The sequence below is a fragment of the Neofelis nebulosa genome, chromosome 3 (genome assembly GCF_028018385.1).
Source record: "Neofelis nebulosa isolate mNeoNeb1 chromosome 3, mNeoNeb1.pri, whole genome shotgun sequence".
Lineage (NCBI taxonomy): Eukaryota > Metazoa > Chordata > Mammalia > Carnivora > Felidae > Neofelis > Neofelis nebulosa.
The window spans coordinates 98,348,921-98,361,825 of record NC_080784.1 but is presented as its reverse complement, the minus strand read 5'-3'; the positions used below and the strand labels follow the sequence as shown (position 1 = coordinate 98,361,825).

General features: G+C 34.1%; 2 long non-coding RNA genes across 2 annotated transcripts in view; both read right to left on the bottom strand.

Moving 5' to 3' along the window:
* LOC131507092 (uncharacterized) overlaps nt 1-12,905 on the bottom strand; it is a 70,106-nt gene that overhangs the window by 22,899 nt on the left and 34,302 nt on the right. The gene's annotated exons all lie outside the window — the stretch shown is intronic.
* LOC131507091 (uncharacterized) lies at nt 1,701-3,746 on the bottom strand. Its single transcript, XR_009259322.1, has 2 exons — nt 2,550-3,746; nt 1,701-2,305 (listed from the first exon to the last, which is right to left on the bottom strand). It is a non-coding gene; the product is annotated as an uncharacterized LOC131507091 (long non-coding RNA).

Sequence of the window (12,905 nt, the reverse complement as noted above, 5' to 3'; positions counted from 1 at the left end):
AACTAGAAACAGTACACCAAAGAATTGGGCTTTTGGAATAAACAGATAATAATCTCAGTTTGAAAGAGTGTAACTAATTAGATTTTTCTTAAGAAGAAATAAAGATTTCTTAGAGTTTCTTGGCCAATTTTCAGTATATTTATGATTACTTCCTAGATAGCTATATTAATGAGCTTGGGGCTCAATTTTTATATAATAAGTATGAAAACATTTTATCCAAATTAGGACATCTTGAACTGTTTTGAAAAATTATCAATACTTAAAGACAATGCACATTCAAATACAGTGATCAAATTAGCTGACTTCAGTTTGAGCCAAAATAGAACCATTCCTCTGTATTCATGAATTTGAGTTGTAATAAGCCTATAAAACATTCTCATTAGGATTTTGTTTTGTTTTTAGGTGATATTACAGTTGAAACCTTGGCATTGATCTTAAATATCATAGAAGTGATTCTTAAATGACAAGACAAATATAACTTCACCTTTCTCACCTTTTAGAATTTTACAACCAGAAAACTTCAATTCTAAATTAAATGTTATTTTGTGATTAGACTTAGGAAGTTTTAAGTAGAATTTGGCCTGTGATATCTGATTCTATAAAATTAATGATAAGCATTACTGATTGTATCAATATTTAAAATCTGATGGCACTGATTAAAGTTAGCCACTGATGACTTCAAATGTCATTGGTAGTGTGCTTAAAGTGTGATTCTAATATTATGCTCTTACTCTACAATCTTTCATAACTACCATTTAGCAAACTAATCTTTTAAAGCCATCAATTTCAGAAGACAGAATTTTGATGATCAAAAAAGAAAAGCAGGTTTGAAATTTCCTTTTTTGTTAAGGTCTTACCATTTTAAAAGTTCCCAGGGAGCACATAATCTTTTCTTTCAATAAAAAAGTAACAGAAATTAATGCAAAGACCAAAACTCTTAACCAAAACAAAAAACTTCAGCTATTTTGCTTCCTCATCTAATTTTAAATGTACTAATAAAATTTATGTTCTTCCATATACTCCTGTGTTTCCTAAAAAAACCAGCTTTGGGTTTATACTACAGCCAGATGTCTAAGTTTTTTTCTTGCTGAATTCAAGGGTATTTGCTTCACACTTTAAATAAAAAGGCACCTGGAATTCTTAGAACATTAAACTGAAGCTGCTTAGAAGAAGAAAACCTCTGTGGCACAGTGGTCAGTACCTGTTAGGTGGTAATGGCTCTTTCATCTTCCAGATCCCTAAGGCTACCTCTAGCATATTGTTAGAGTAAGTATTAAAAGAAAAAGCACGTCTATTAAAACACATTATTAAAGGACTCGGAACTTTCAAATCAAAAAAGTTAATTAAATGATGAGCATTTTATTCAGTCTGTCAAGCAGGTCAAAATCCATAACCATAACAAAAATTAATAGTATAATCTTTGCTTTGGAATCTTTTACTGTCCTAAGTTATAGGATGATTATTAAGGAAGTATATAGATACCTAAAAATGACCCATCCTGTACAGAGATAAGGGAAATTCAGTATGTTTTATTTTTATAGTGTATAAACTATAAATGGAAATGATCTTTCTGGTGCATCTTGATCCATTTATTCTCTCATCCAATTCTAGGCTCTTGTATAATCCTATTTTTCTCCAGCACATTTTGGTTTTTTTATTTTAGATGATTTTTTAGGTCTTTCATTTTGTGGATTTTTAAAAATAGTTTCACAGCTATCCTATCCCTTTGATAGCTAATTTTATTGCCTTTGTTGCCTTCTAAACACCAAATCTTATTACTGTGAAGAATTTTTTGACTCTTATAAATTCATACCTGAAAAGCCATGTTGTAAGTTTCCTCATATAGTATCTCTAAAATTTAATAATGGCTTCTAGAGTTTTTGTATTTTGGCCTTAGAATACTTTTAAGTAGTTCTGGACCAAAAGAGGTCAGTTTTGTGAATTATCATATATGAAGAAACCCAACATTCCTTATTTTTAATACAGATACCAGTGTGACAAAATAAGGGTCAGAAATTCAAAATTGTTAAAGGGTTAGCCACCTTCCATTGTTTGTTCTTTCTGATTTACATACATGTGCTGTGCATCTTCCTGTTTTGTTTTTAGAATTTCCTAAATTTTGTGCTTCTAAGACCTTGAGTCAAAATGCTCTTGAAATCATATGGACCCATCCAGAATAAGGTGTTAAAATGTCATTAGAAGGTAGGGAAATCTAGGAAATGCTTTAAAGTGTTGTATTATTTTCCCTGAAATAAAATTTTATGGCTTAATGTCTTGGAAGCAGACTCACATTAAAAGTGGTTACCTTTTGGGGCGCCTGGGTGGCGCAGTCGGTTAAGCGTCCGACTTCAGCCAGGTCACGATCTCGCGGTCCGTGAGTTCGAGCCCCGCGTCAGGCTCTGGGCCGATGGCTCGGAGCCTGGAGCCTGTTTCCGATTCTGTGTCTCCCTCTCTCTCTGCCCCTCCCCCGTTCATGCTCTGTCTCTCTCTGTCCCAAAAATAAATAAAAAATGTTAAAAAAAAAAAAAAAAAAGTTTAAAAGTGGTTACCTTTTATACTTGGTAAGATGAAGCCATTGTTTAATTCTACAGTATATAAAGCAGTTTTTTAATGAAATTATCAAATTGTTTTAGTTCTAATATGGCATCCAAGTCATTTTTTCTTCAACCATTATTAAAATAATTTCTATTGTGACTCTGACTCTAGTCATTAGTGTAAAAGAATTTCTGGTGGTTTAGTTCCTATTAGCTAATAATTTTGTTTTTAAGAAAACTACATTTCGTAATTTCCAAGTTTGTTTTCAATACAAAGAGTAACCAGTGCAATGCAGAAAATCGTAACCAAGTGTGATGTGTCTATAAAAATAATCAACTGATTTTTGCATGTAATAGACCCTCAGCTTCAACAAGCTGACATGAAAATGGTTTGTGATGTTACACTGATAATATTCTAGGAATATAAATTTGGCATACAATTTTGGTTTACAAACATCCATAATTTACATATGGCAGGATCAAAGTATATAAAATACTTTCTGTGTATGTAAATTGGCATCTTCATACTAGTGAACAAATAGCAATTGATAATAAATGCAATTCATTTTTGGATGACAGTGCACCTTGTCAAGTCATGTAATTATAATAAGTCTATACCTACTTGTTCCTTGAACTATGTGTTTTGCACACCTGAGGTTTAATTGTCACATATTGAACTTAACTGACTTGATGGTGGTTTGTGGACAAGTCATCAGAGACATTTAAAAAAATTTACTTAATAAGGGAGGGTCTTTAAATGAGCAAAATTTTCAAACCTTCAGATGCTATTTATTGATTTTGTAAACAAATAGTTTGTTAATGTTGGATGTGTTGTCAGAATAATTTAGCTTTATACTGGAAGAGAAAACAGGAATAAGTCAATATGATGACCTTAGAAATTTTCAGTAGGCATAGAGGAGCTCTATGCCCCAGTGAGTCTCATAAAGCTCCTCTGTTTGAGAATTGCTATTCCTGACGAAAACGTGTCAAGTCGTTTAGGGTGTTAGGGTAAGAAAATGATTGAGGTCCCCTGGTCTAGAGTATTTGGTGCTTAATCTTCTAGGGATAGAACAACTTAAAAGCATTCAAAGGCTAATGGACCCTCTGTCCAGAAAAATATTTATATTTCAAACACTTTATAAACTAAGCTTCAATGCAAATAAATACTTGTTAAGTCTAGAAGGCTTAACAATTGGCATTCATTCCTATTCATCTTATCCTGAATTTGGGAGAACTGATAGGATTTAGGTTTGTTTTGTTTTGGGGTTTTGTTTTTTGGTTTGGGTTTTTTTGTTGTTTGTTTTTTTGGTAAAACCAAAGTCACGAGTAATTAAACAGAAAAGACTTAGCCTTCTAGAGGTGAAGAAGGAATGTCTGTTGATTGTAAGTACCTCTCATTTTATCCTTTACAATTCTCCCTTTTTAAATGTAAAAAAAAAAATGTTCAAGATGGTTCACAGACCTGCAAATGCCAGAAGGCAGTCTGAACCAGTGTGTCCAGCAGCATTGGCAAATGACTACATTTGGTTTCCTATTTAAGTTCACTGTGGTGGTAAAGCAGTGTAAACCTGAAAGGACTGGTGTACTGGTTTTAGAGATAAAAAGGATTAGGTTAAATTAAAAGTAAATAAGTAGGAAGGCAGCAATTTGTAGTTAATAAAATGAACCCCACTGAAGGCAAAGAGAAGCAAAAAACAAATCACACAAAATAACAGAAATCCAAATGTCACTAGTTACAGTAAACTTGGCCAGTTTAAAAACTATGTGGTTTTTACACTTACTAACAACAATGTAATAGTTTAAATTGATGGAATAAGAAAATGCCAATCAAATGAAACTATAAATCAAATTGACTTTAAGGTAAAAAAATAAATATTGAGATACAAGTGAGCTTCACTAATGACAAATAGAGCAATTCACCAGGAATAAAAAATTCTGAAACAATAAGAAATATATAAAGCAAGTGACAGTACAAAGAGAAATTTGGGCCCAAGGTAACAGTGATAACTGGTAGTAAGCAGCTAAGTATATAAAAGAATAGAATTTTAAAAGGCAGATCTGATAGTTTATGTAAATAAACTATCACTCAACTTGTTAGGTAAAACCGAAGTATACATGGGGTGTTTATAATAATAATTATCAGTAAACCACAGCAAATCTCAATAAACACCAAAGACCATCATACAGATTTTCAAACAGTGCAATGTGACTAGAAGTAACCTATGAAGATAGCCCAAGAGAATTTCTTACACCCATATACTTGAATTGAAAAAATTAATTTTTAGAAATGTTGACGCATGTTAAAAATTAGAATGTACTTCTAATTGGAATGATAATATAAACCTGTTATATATGTTTAAAATATTTTTTATATTTTATCTTAAATTGCAAATGCACCTCTTAAAGATCCCTTTTGGATCTATTTTTCTTCCTGCAATGTACAAGAATGCACATAAGTGTTCAGCAATCTTTTAATAAATGAAAGCTGCCTATAAAGACTTGGTTACGTGCAACTGGAGTGCTATTTTAGAAATTTAAATGCTTTGATGCCTGTATTGAAAATGAAGATTAGAAACTTAGATTACCTAATCATCCTAGTAAAGAAGTAGAAAGACAATAGCAAAATAAACTTAAAGAAATTAGAACAAAAGAAAATAAGAGGAGAAATTAATAGCAAATGAAATAATCAACAAAATCAAAACCTCTGTCTCCAAGTAGAAAAAAATAGACCAGCCTCTAACACAATTGAGGAAAACACATCATTAAATCAATTTTGAGTTGAAAATCTACCCATAAAAGATATACCAAGTCCAGAATGTTTTACAAATCTCCTACAAATAAGTCCCTTGAAACTTCAGAAATTAAGAAAACCCCCTAACTGCTCTTATAAAGCCAGTCTCACAGCGTACTCTCTATATATACCACACCAGAAAAGGACGATATGGGAACAAAATTACTCTTCCAAACCCACTCATGAAGATAAATGCAACAAATTACAAATTTTCTAAAATACTAGCAAACTGAATTTATAAAGGTTAAAAATATACTAACAGATTTGTTTTATCCCAAGGATGCAAGAGCAGTTTAATGTTAGGAAATATCATTCACCACATTAACAGATGAAAAAAGAAAAAAAAATTTTAACAGATGCTAAGAGTATATTTCATTGCTCATTTATGATTTAAAAAAAAAATCTTATACTACTTAGTCCAAGCCACCATCATCCTTCATCTACATTATTATAGTAATGTACTAACAGGTCTTCCTGACATTTATTTCCAATGCAACTCAAATTTATCCTTTTAAAACTTAGATCATGGGTCACTCTTCTGATTAGAACATTCCTTAGATCTCCACAGCATTCAATAAAACCCAAAGTCTTTACCATATCCTGAAAATCCCTACATGATCTGTACCATTAACTTTTACCTCATATTTTACTGCTTTCCTCCTTGATCACAAAGTTCCAACCCAATGTCACCTTCTGTTTTAAGAGCAGTGTAAAACTGTTGAAAGATAAAGAGAAAATCTTAGAAGTCAGAGAACCGAAATCTTCGTCAGAAAACAAAGACCATTATACATCTAAGGAGCAACAAGACTAGTTGACTGACTTTCCAATGGAAATGATGGAATCTAGAAGACAAAGGACTGAAATATTCACTATTGACTTAGTAAAGTGAAACAAAAATCTACCAACATAGGATTCTATACCAAGTGAAAATATCCTTCAAAATGAAGACAAATATTCTTTCATAACTAATTTTAGCAAATCTGCACCAAAAGTAATACTAATAGAGAATTCTTCAGATGGAAGAAAAATGCAAGGAAAAGCACCAGAAAACATAAATGTGTGGGTAAATCTAAACATTAAATGTACGAACAAACACTGTCTTGGGGTGCCTGGCTAGCTCAGTCAGTAAAGCATGTGACTCTTGATCTTGGGGTCATGAGTTCAAGCCCCACACTGGGCACGGAGCTTAAAAAAAAAAAAAAAAAAAAACAACTATCTTGACCACAATATAAGAGAGAGAACGCATGACAACAAGGAATTAGTACTCTTAAAAAACACCTAACCAAAACCAGCCTCTGAGTTTTGCAAATTTTGTCTCAGATGCTCTTCTTTCTTAGCAACACAAATGAAATGCAACTGAAATAATTTATATCAGACAGCTATTACGTGAACTCACAGGTACACACAAGTGTGTATGTATGTGTGTGTATATATATATATATATATATACACACACACACATATCTGTTATAATTCAATGCTTTTTCTAAATGTTACTATTGTGATGCTATCTCCTATAGGTACATTTTAAAAAATCAGGTTTCTAAATTTTTAAAAAAATTTTTTTCTTTTGTTTATTTTTGAGAGAGAGTGTGAGCAGGGGCAGGAGCAGAATGAAGAGACACAGAATCTGAAGCAGGTTCCAGGCTCTGAGCTGTCAGCATAGAGCCCGACACAGGGCTCGAACCCACGAACCGTGAGCTGAAGTCGGATGCTTAACTGACTGAGCTACCCAGGCACCCCCAGGTTTATAAATTTCTAAGATTTTATAACTTCAATTTGTTGTGGCATTATATACATCCTTCTTTATGCCTGTTACTCCTTTTATTTATTTATTTATTTTTTTTTTTTAATTTTTATTTTTTATTTTTTTTCTATTTTTTTTTTTTTATTTTTTAATATATGAAATTTACTGTCAAATTGGTTTCCATACAACACCCAGTGCTCATCCCAAAAGGTGCCCTCCTCAATACCCATCACCCACCCTGCCCTCCCTCCCACCCCCCATCAACCCTCAGTTTGTTCTCAGTTTTTAACAGTCTCTTATGCTTTGGCTCTCTCCCACTCTAACCTCTTTTTTTTTTTTTTTTTTTCCCTTCCCCTCCCCCATGGGTTTCTGTTACGTTTCTCAGGATCCACATAAGAGTGAAACCATATGGTATCTGTCTTTCTCTGTATGGCTTATTTCACTTAGCATCACACTCTCCAGTTCCATCCACGTTGCTACAAAAGGCCATATTTCATTCTTTCTCATTGCCACGTAGTATTCCATTGTGTATATAAACCACAATTTCTTTATCCATTCATCAGTTGATGGACATTTAGGCTCTTTCCATAATTTGGCGATTGTTGAGAGTGCTGCTATAAACATTGGGGTACAAGTGCCCCTATGCATCAGTACTCCTGTATCCCTTGGATAAATTCCTAGCAGTGCTATTGCTGGGTCATAGGGTAGGTCTATTTTTAATTTTTTGAGGAACCTCCACACTGCTTTCCAGAGCAGCTGCACCAATTTGCATTCCCACCAACAGTGCAAGAGGGTTCCCGTCTCTCCACATCCTCTCCAGCATCTATAGTCTCCTGATTTCTTCATTTTGGCCACTCTGACTGGCGTGAGGTGGTATCTGAGTGTGGTTTTGATTTGTATTTCCCTGATAAGGAGCGACGTTGAACATCTTTTCATGTGCCTGTTGGCCATCCGGATGTCTTCTTTAGAGAAGTGTCTATTCATGTTTTCTGCCCATTTCTTCACTGGGTTATTTGTTTTTCGGGTGTGGAGTTTGATGAGCTCTTTATAGATTTTGGATACTAGCCCTTTGTCCGATGTGTCATTTGCAAATATCTTTTCCCATTCCGTTGGTTGCCTTTTAGTTTTGTTGGTTGTTTCCTTTGCTGTGCAGAAGCTTTTTATCTTCATAAGGTCCCAGTAATTCACTTTTGCTGCCTGTTACTCCTTTTAACATTAAATTGCACAGGAGTCTGGTTCCAGGCCAGAACCTGATCCTTCAGGTTCAACAACACAAGGACACATTTTACCCAGCTGGCCTCACAAGGGAAAACTGCCCTCTTCACAACAGACTAGGTACATGGTTAGTGTATTACAGTCTCTGGAGGGGGTTGCAATCAAGGACTCAGACTGTCATTCCAACCCTGAGTCAACAATGCTGATATGTAATTTATCATTCCTAGCCCACCTGCCTCCATTCGGAGGCCTCCATACAGTGGAGACTCCACGAAGACTTCCTTATGACAGGACCCTGACTAAGATATTTTTCCCCACTGACCTCAGTAGTTTTTTACTCCTAGCCATTACCCCTTTCCTTCTGTCAAGTTCCAAGTCCATAAAATGGTAGGAGTGTTTTATTCAGCTCTTCAGTAAGACATCTTCCACTGCCGGCAATGCCTATCATCTGACTGACCCATGCATGCCTGGTGCCATTCTGCAATGAAAAATGGAACATTGAGGAGCTACCATTTTTCTTTGCTTTTTGCCTACAGTAGCACAGGAAGTCAATAAAGACTTCGTTATTACTTTCAGTTTGGCTTACAGTCCTATTTGACCACACGGATACTTGACAGTTTGACAGATAATTCTTCAATTTCCTCTTTTTTGATTTTCACTGGTCTAGTAGTATTTAAACTTAAAAAAAAAAAAAAGTTATATACATTCCGGACCAAAAAAAAAAAAAAAAGGCGGGGGGGGGGGGCAAAGGGGAAGGGCAAATCAGGCTTACCCAATTGGCAAATAAAAGAAAAAAAAAAAAAAAAAAAAAAGGAACATTCCCAGAATCCTCAGCAACTTTCACCAATATGCCTGCCATTCACCAGAACTTAATCTGAAAGCTACCCCTATCAGCTTGGTAGTCTAGGAAGCTTAAGTTTTTTGACTTGCACTTTGCTATCTCCAACAAAATTGGAATTCTGTTAATAAGGGTGTATATGGCATGGGCAAAATTAGACACAGTAAGGACACAGAGGAACACCACAGTTGAATTATTCTCTCAAACAATTTACATTTATTTTCATATGTCTATGAAATGTTTACAGATATTGATCATATATATGGCCAACAGAGGAAAAGTTTTGAAAACATCCTCTAATCATAAGCCAATAATCTCATACATTTACAAATTAAGAATGAAAGAATAGGGACGCCTGGGTGGCTCAGTTGGTTGTGCATCTGACTCTTGATTTTGGCTCAGATCATGATCTCACAGCTCATGGGATCAAGCCCTGCGTGGGCCTCTGTGCCATCAGCACAGAGCTGCTTGGGATTTTTCTCTCTCTGCCCCTCCCCTGGTCACACTCTCTCTCTCTCTCTCAAAATAAACTTTAAAAAAAAGTGAAAGAATAGATGGACGTATCATAGAGAAAAATAGAGAATTACTATCTGAAAACCAACAAAAAGGAAAATATATCATACCAACAGGGTAAATGAAAATTGTCCTAATGAAAATAAATGTATAGCTGTATTTGAAAAACCTTAGTTTTCCCTCCTATGTCTTCTTTCCTACACATTTCCTTTAATTATACTACTATCACACAACACTTCAGACACCAGATATGTGTTGCAGCAATTCTCTGCAACACCAGCCAGGTGTCCTACAATTTAACTCTATTCAATAGCCTTAAATAATTTTGTTTTTAGAAAGTACAAGATGAAGAAAGGCATAAGTACTCATCTAATGAATATGATTCAATTTAATTCTAACACTATCCACCTGGAGATAACATCAGATCCCACAGATTAAGGGTTCAGTCTCACAAGACTACCCCCTTTCAGATGTCAATCATAAGTAGTACATCCTCAGATTACCCACAACTTCTGTGCACTTGGCTACAAATCAGAAATTCCCATAACCCCCTCCTTGGGTTCAATTAATGTGTTAGAACTCACAGAACTCTCGGATTAACACCTACCAATTTATTAAAAGTATATGATAAAGGATACAGATAAATAGCCAGATACATACACATAGGCAAGCATAAGAGCTTCTGTTCCCATTGAGTTGGGGTATATCACCCTCCTGGTGTGGATGTGTTCACCAACCTGACAGCTCTCTGAACCCCCACTACTAGGATTTTATGAAGGCTTCCTCACTTGGGCATGATCAATTATTAATTCCATTTCCAGCCTCTCTCCCCTCTCTGGAGGTTGACGGAATGGGACTCAGAATACCAAGCTTCTAATCATGGCATGGTCTTTCTAGTCACCAGCTGCCTTCCAGGAGCCCACCTAGAGTGACCTCAACAGAAAAATGATGCTCCTAGTGCTCTTATCACCTAGGAATTTACAAGGGTCTTAGGAGCCCTGTGTCAGAGGTGGAGTCAAAAACCAAATATTAGGACAAAAGATGCTGTTATCACTTGGGAAATTACAAGAGTTTTAGGTTCCTCTGTGCCAGGAACCAGGGGCAGAGACCAATATATATATTTCTATTATAGCCTTAAATAATTTTGTTTTTAGAGAGTACAGGATGAAGAAAGGAATAAGTACTCATCTAATTAAATATTAGAAAAAACAAATCAGAAAGACATGATTAGTCAGAAAGACTACCTTGCAAAGCTAAATATAAAAGATAAAGCTAAATATAAAACATAAAGACTAATAAAAAATATATCTTCTTTGGCAGACAAAATAAGGAATAAGAAAGGAAAATAAGTACAGATACAAAGGAGATTTTAAAAGACAAACTGTTCTCTGATAGAAAGTTTGGAAACCAAAAGAAAAGAAGCTCCTGGCAAAACATGAACTGCCAACATTGACCAAAAGGCAATGGAAATTTCAAGGTACAAGACACTATACAAGAAAATGTGTAACTAAAATCCTCTACTGATTAGCAATCTATATAAAATAAAGAAATTATATAGAAAGGAAATTAGCAATTTCCTAGCAATGAACTATTTGAAAAAAATTTTTGCAATAGCCTCAAAAACAATAAAATACATAGGAATAAATTTAGCTAAGGAGGTGAAATATCCACACACTGAAAACTTTAAGACTTTGATGAAAAAAAATTGAAGACACAAATAAATGTTTATGGACTGGAATAACTAACTTAGTTAAAATGTCCAGACTACCCAAGGCAATCTACAGATTCAATGCCTTTTCTATTAAAATTCTACACTTACTTTCTTTCACAGAAATTTAGAAAAAACAATCCAAAAATTCATATGGAACCAAAAAAGACCTAGAATAGCCAAAGAAATTCTGAGAAACAAAAAGACTGAAGGTGTTGCACTTCCTAATTTCAAACTATATTACAATAAGTCCCAGGGATGTAATGTACAGCATGGTAACTATAGTTAACAATACTGTATTGTATATTTGAAAGTCACTAAGAGAGATCTTAAAACTTCCATCACAAGAAACAAAATAAGTATCTGTGGTTATGAATGTTAATTAACCTTATTGTAATCATTTTGCAATATACACATAAATAATTATGTGGTAATACCTTGGATTAATGTTACATGTCAATTATATCACAGATGGAAAAAACCTATATTACAAAGTTACAATAACCAAAACAGCATGGTACTGGCATAAAAACAGTCACATAGACCAATGGAACAGAATTGAGAGCACAAAATAAACCCACATATATACAGTCAACTAATATTTGACAATGATCTAAGAATATACAATGTGACAAGGATAGTCTCTGCAATAAATGGTGTTGGGAAAACTCTAAAATCGCATGCAATAGAATGAAATTGGGCCCCTGTCTTTCACCACTCACAAACATTTTAAATGTATTAAAGACTTAAATGTGAGACTTGAAAGTGTAAACTCTTAGAAGAAAATGTGAGAGTTGAAAGTGTAAACCTAGGAAAAAATCTCACCATTGGTTTTGGCAATGAGATTTCTAATATTATACTAAAAGCACTAGCAACAAAAGCAAAAATATGCAAGCAGTACTACATCTATCCGAAAAGCTTCTGCACAGCAAAAAAAAAAAAAAAAAAAAAGAAAGGAAAGAAAGAAGAAAATAAAGAAAAAAGAAAAGGCAACCTATGAATAGAAAATATTTGCAAACTATATATCTGATAAGGGGTTAATATCCAAAATATAAAAGAAACTTGTACATCGCAATACCAAAATACTACTACCACTAATAACAACAATCCAAATTGACAAAACACCTGAATAGACTTTTTTTCAAAGAAGGCCTACAAATGACCAACAGGCATATGAAAAGGTGCTCAACATCACTAATCAGAGAAATGCAAATCAAAACCACAATGAGATATCACCTCATACTATCAGGAGGCTAATATCCAAAAGACCAAAAATAACAAATATTGGCAAGGATATGGAGAAAAGAGAATCCTTGTATATACTGTTGGTGAAAATGTAAATTGGTGCAGGCATTATGGAAACAGTAGTATGAAGTTTCCTCAAAAAAATTAAAAAGAGAACTTCCATTATCATTCAACAATCTTACTTCTGGTAATGCATTCAAAGAAAATGTAATGACTATCTCAAAGAGAAACCTGCATCCCCATGTTAACTGCAACGTTATTCACAACAGCCAAGACTTAGAAACAACATAAGTGTCATATATATATATATATAT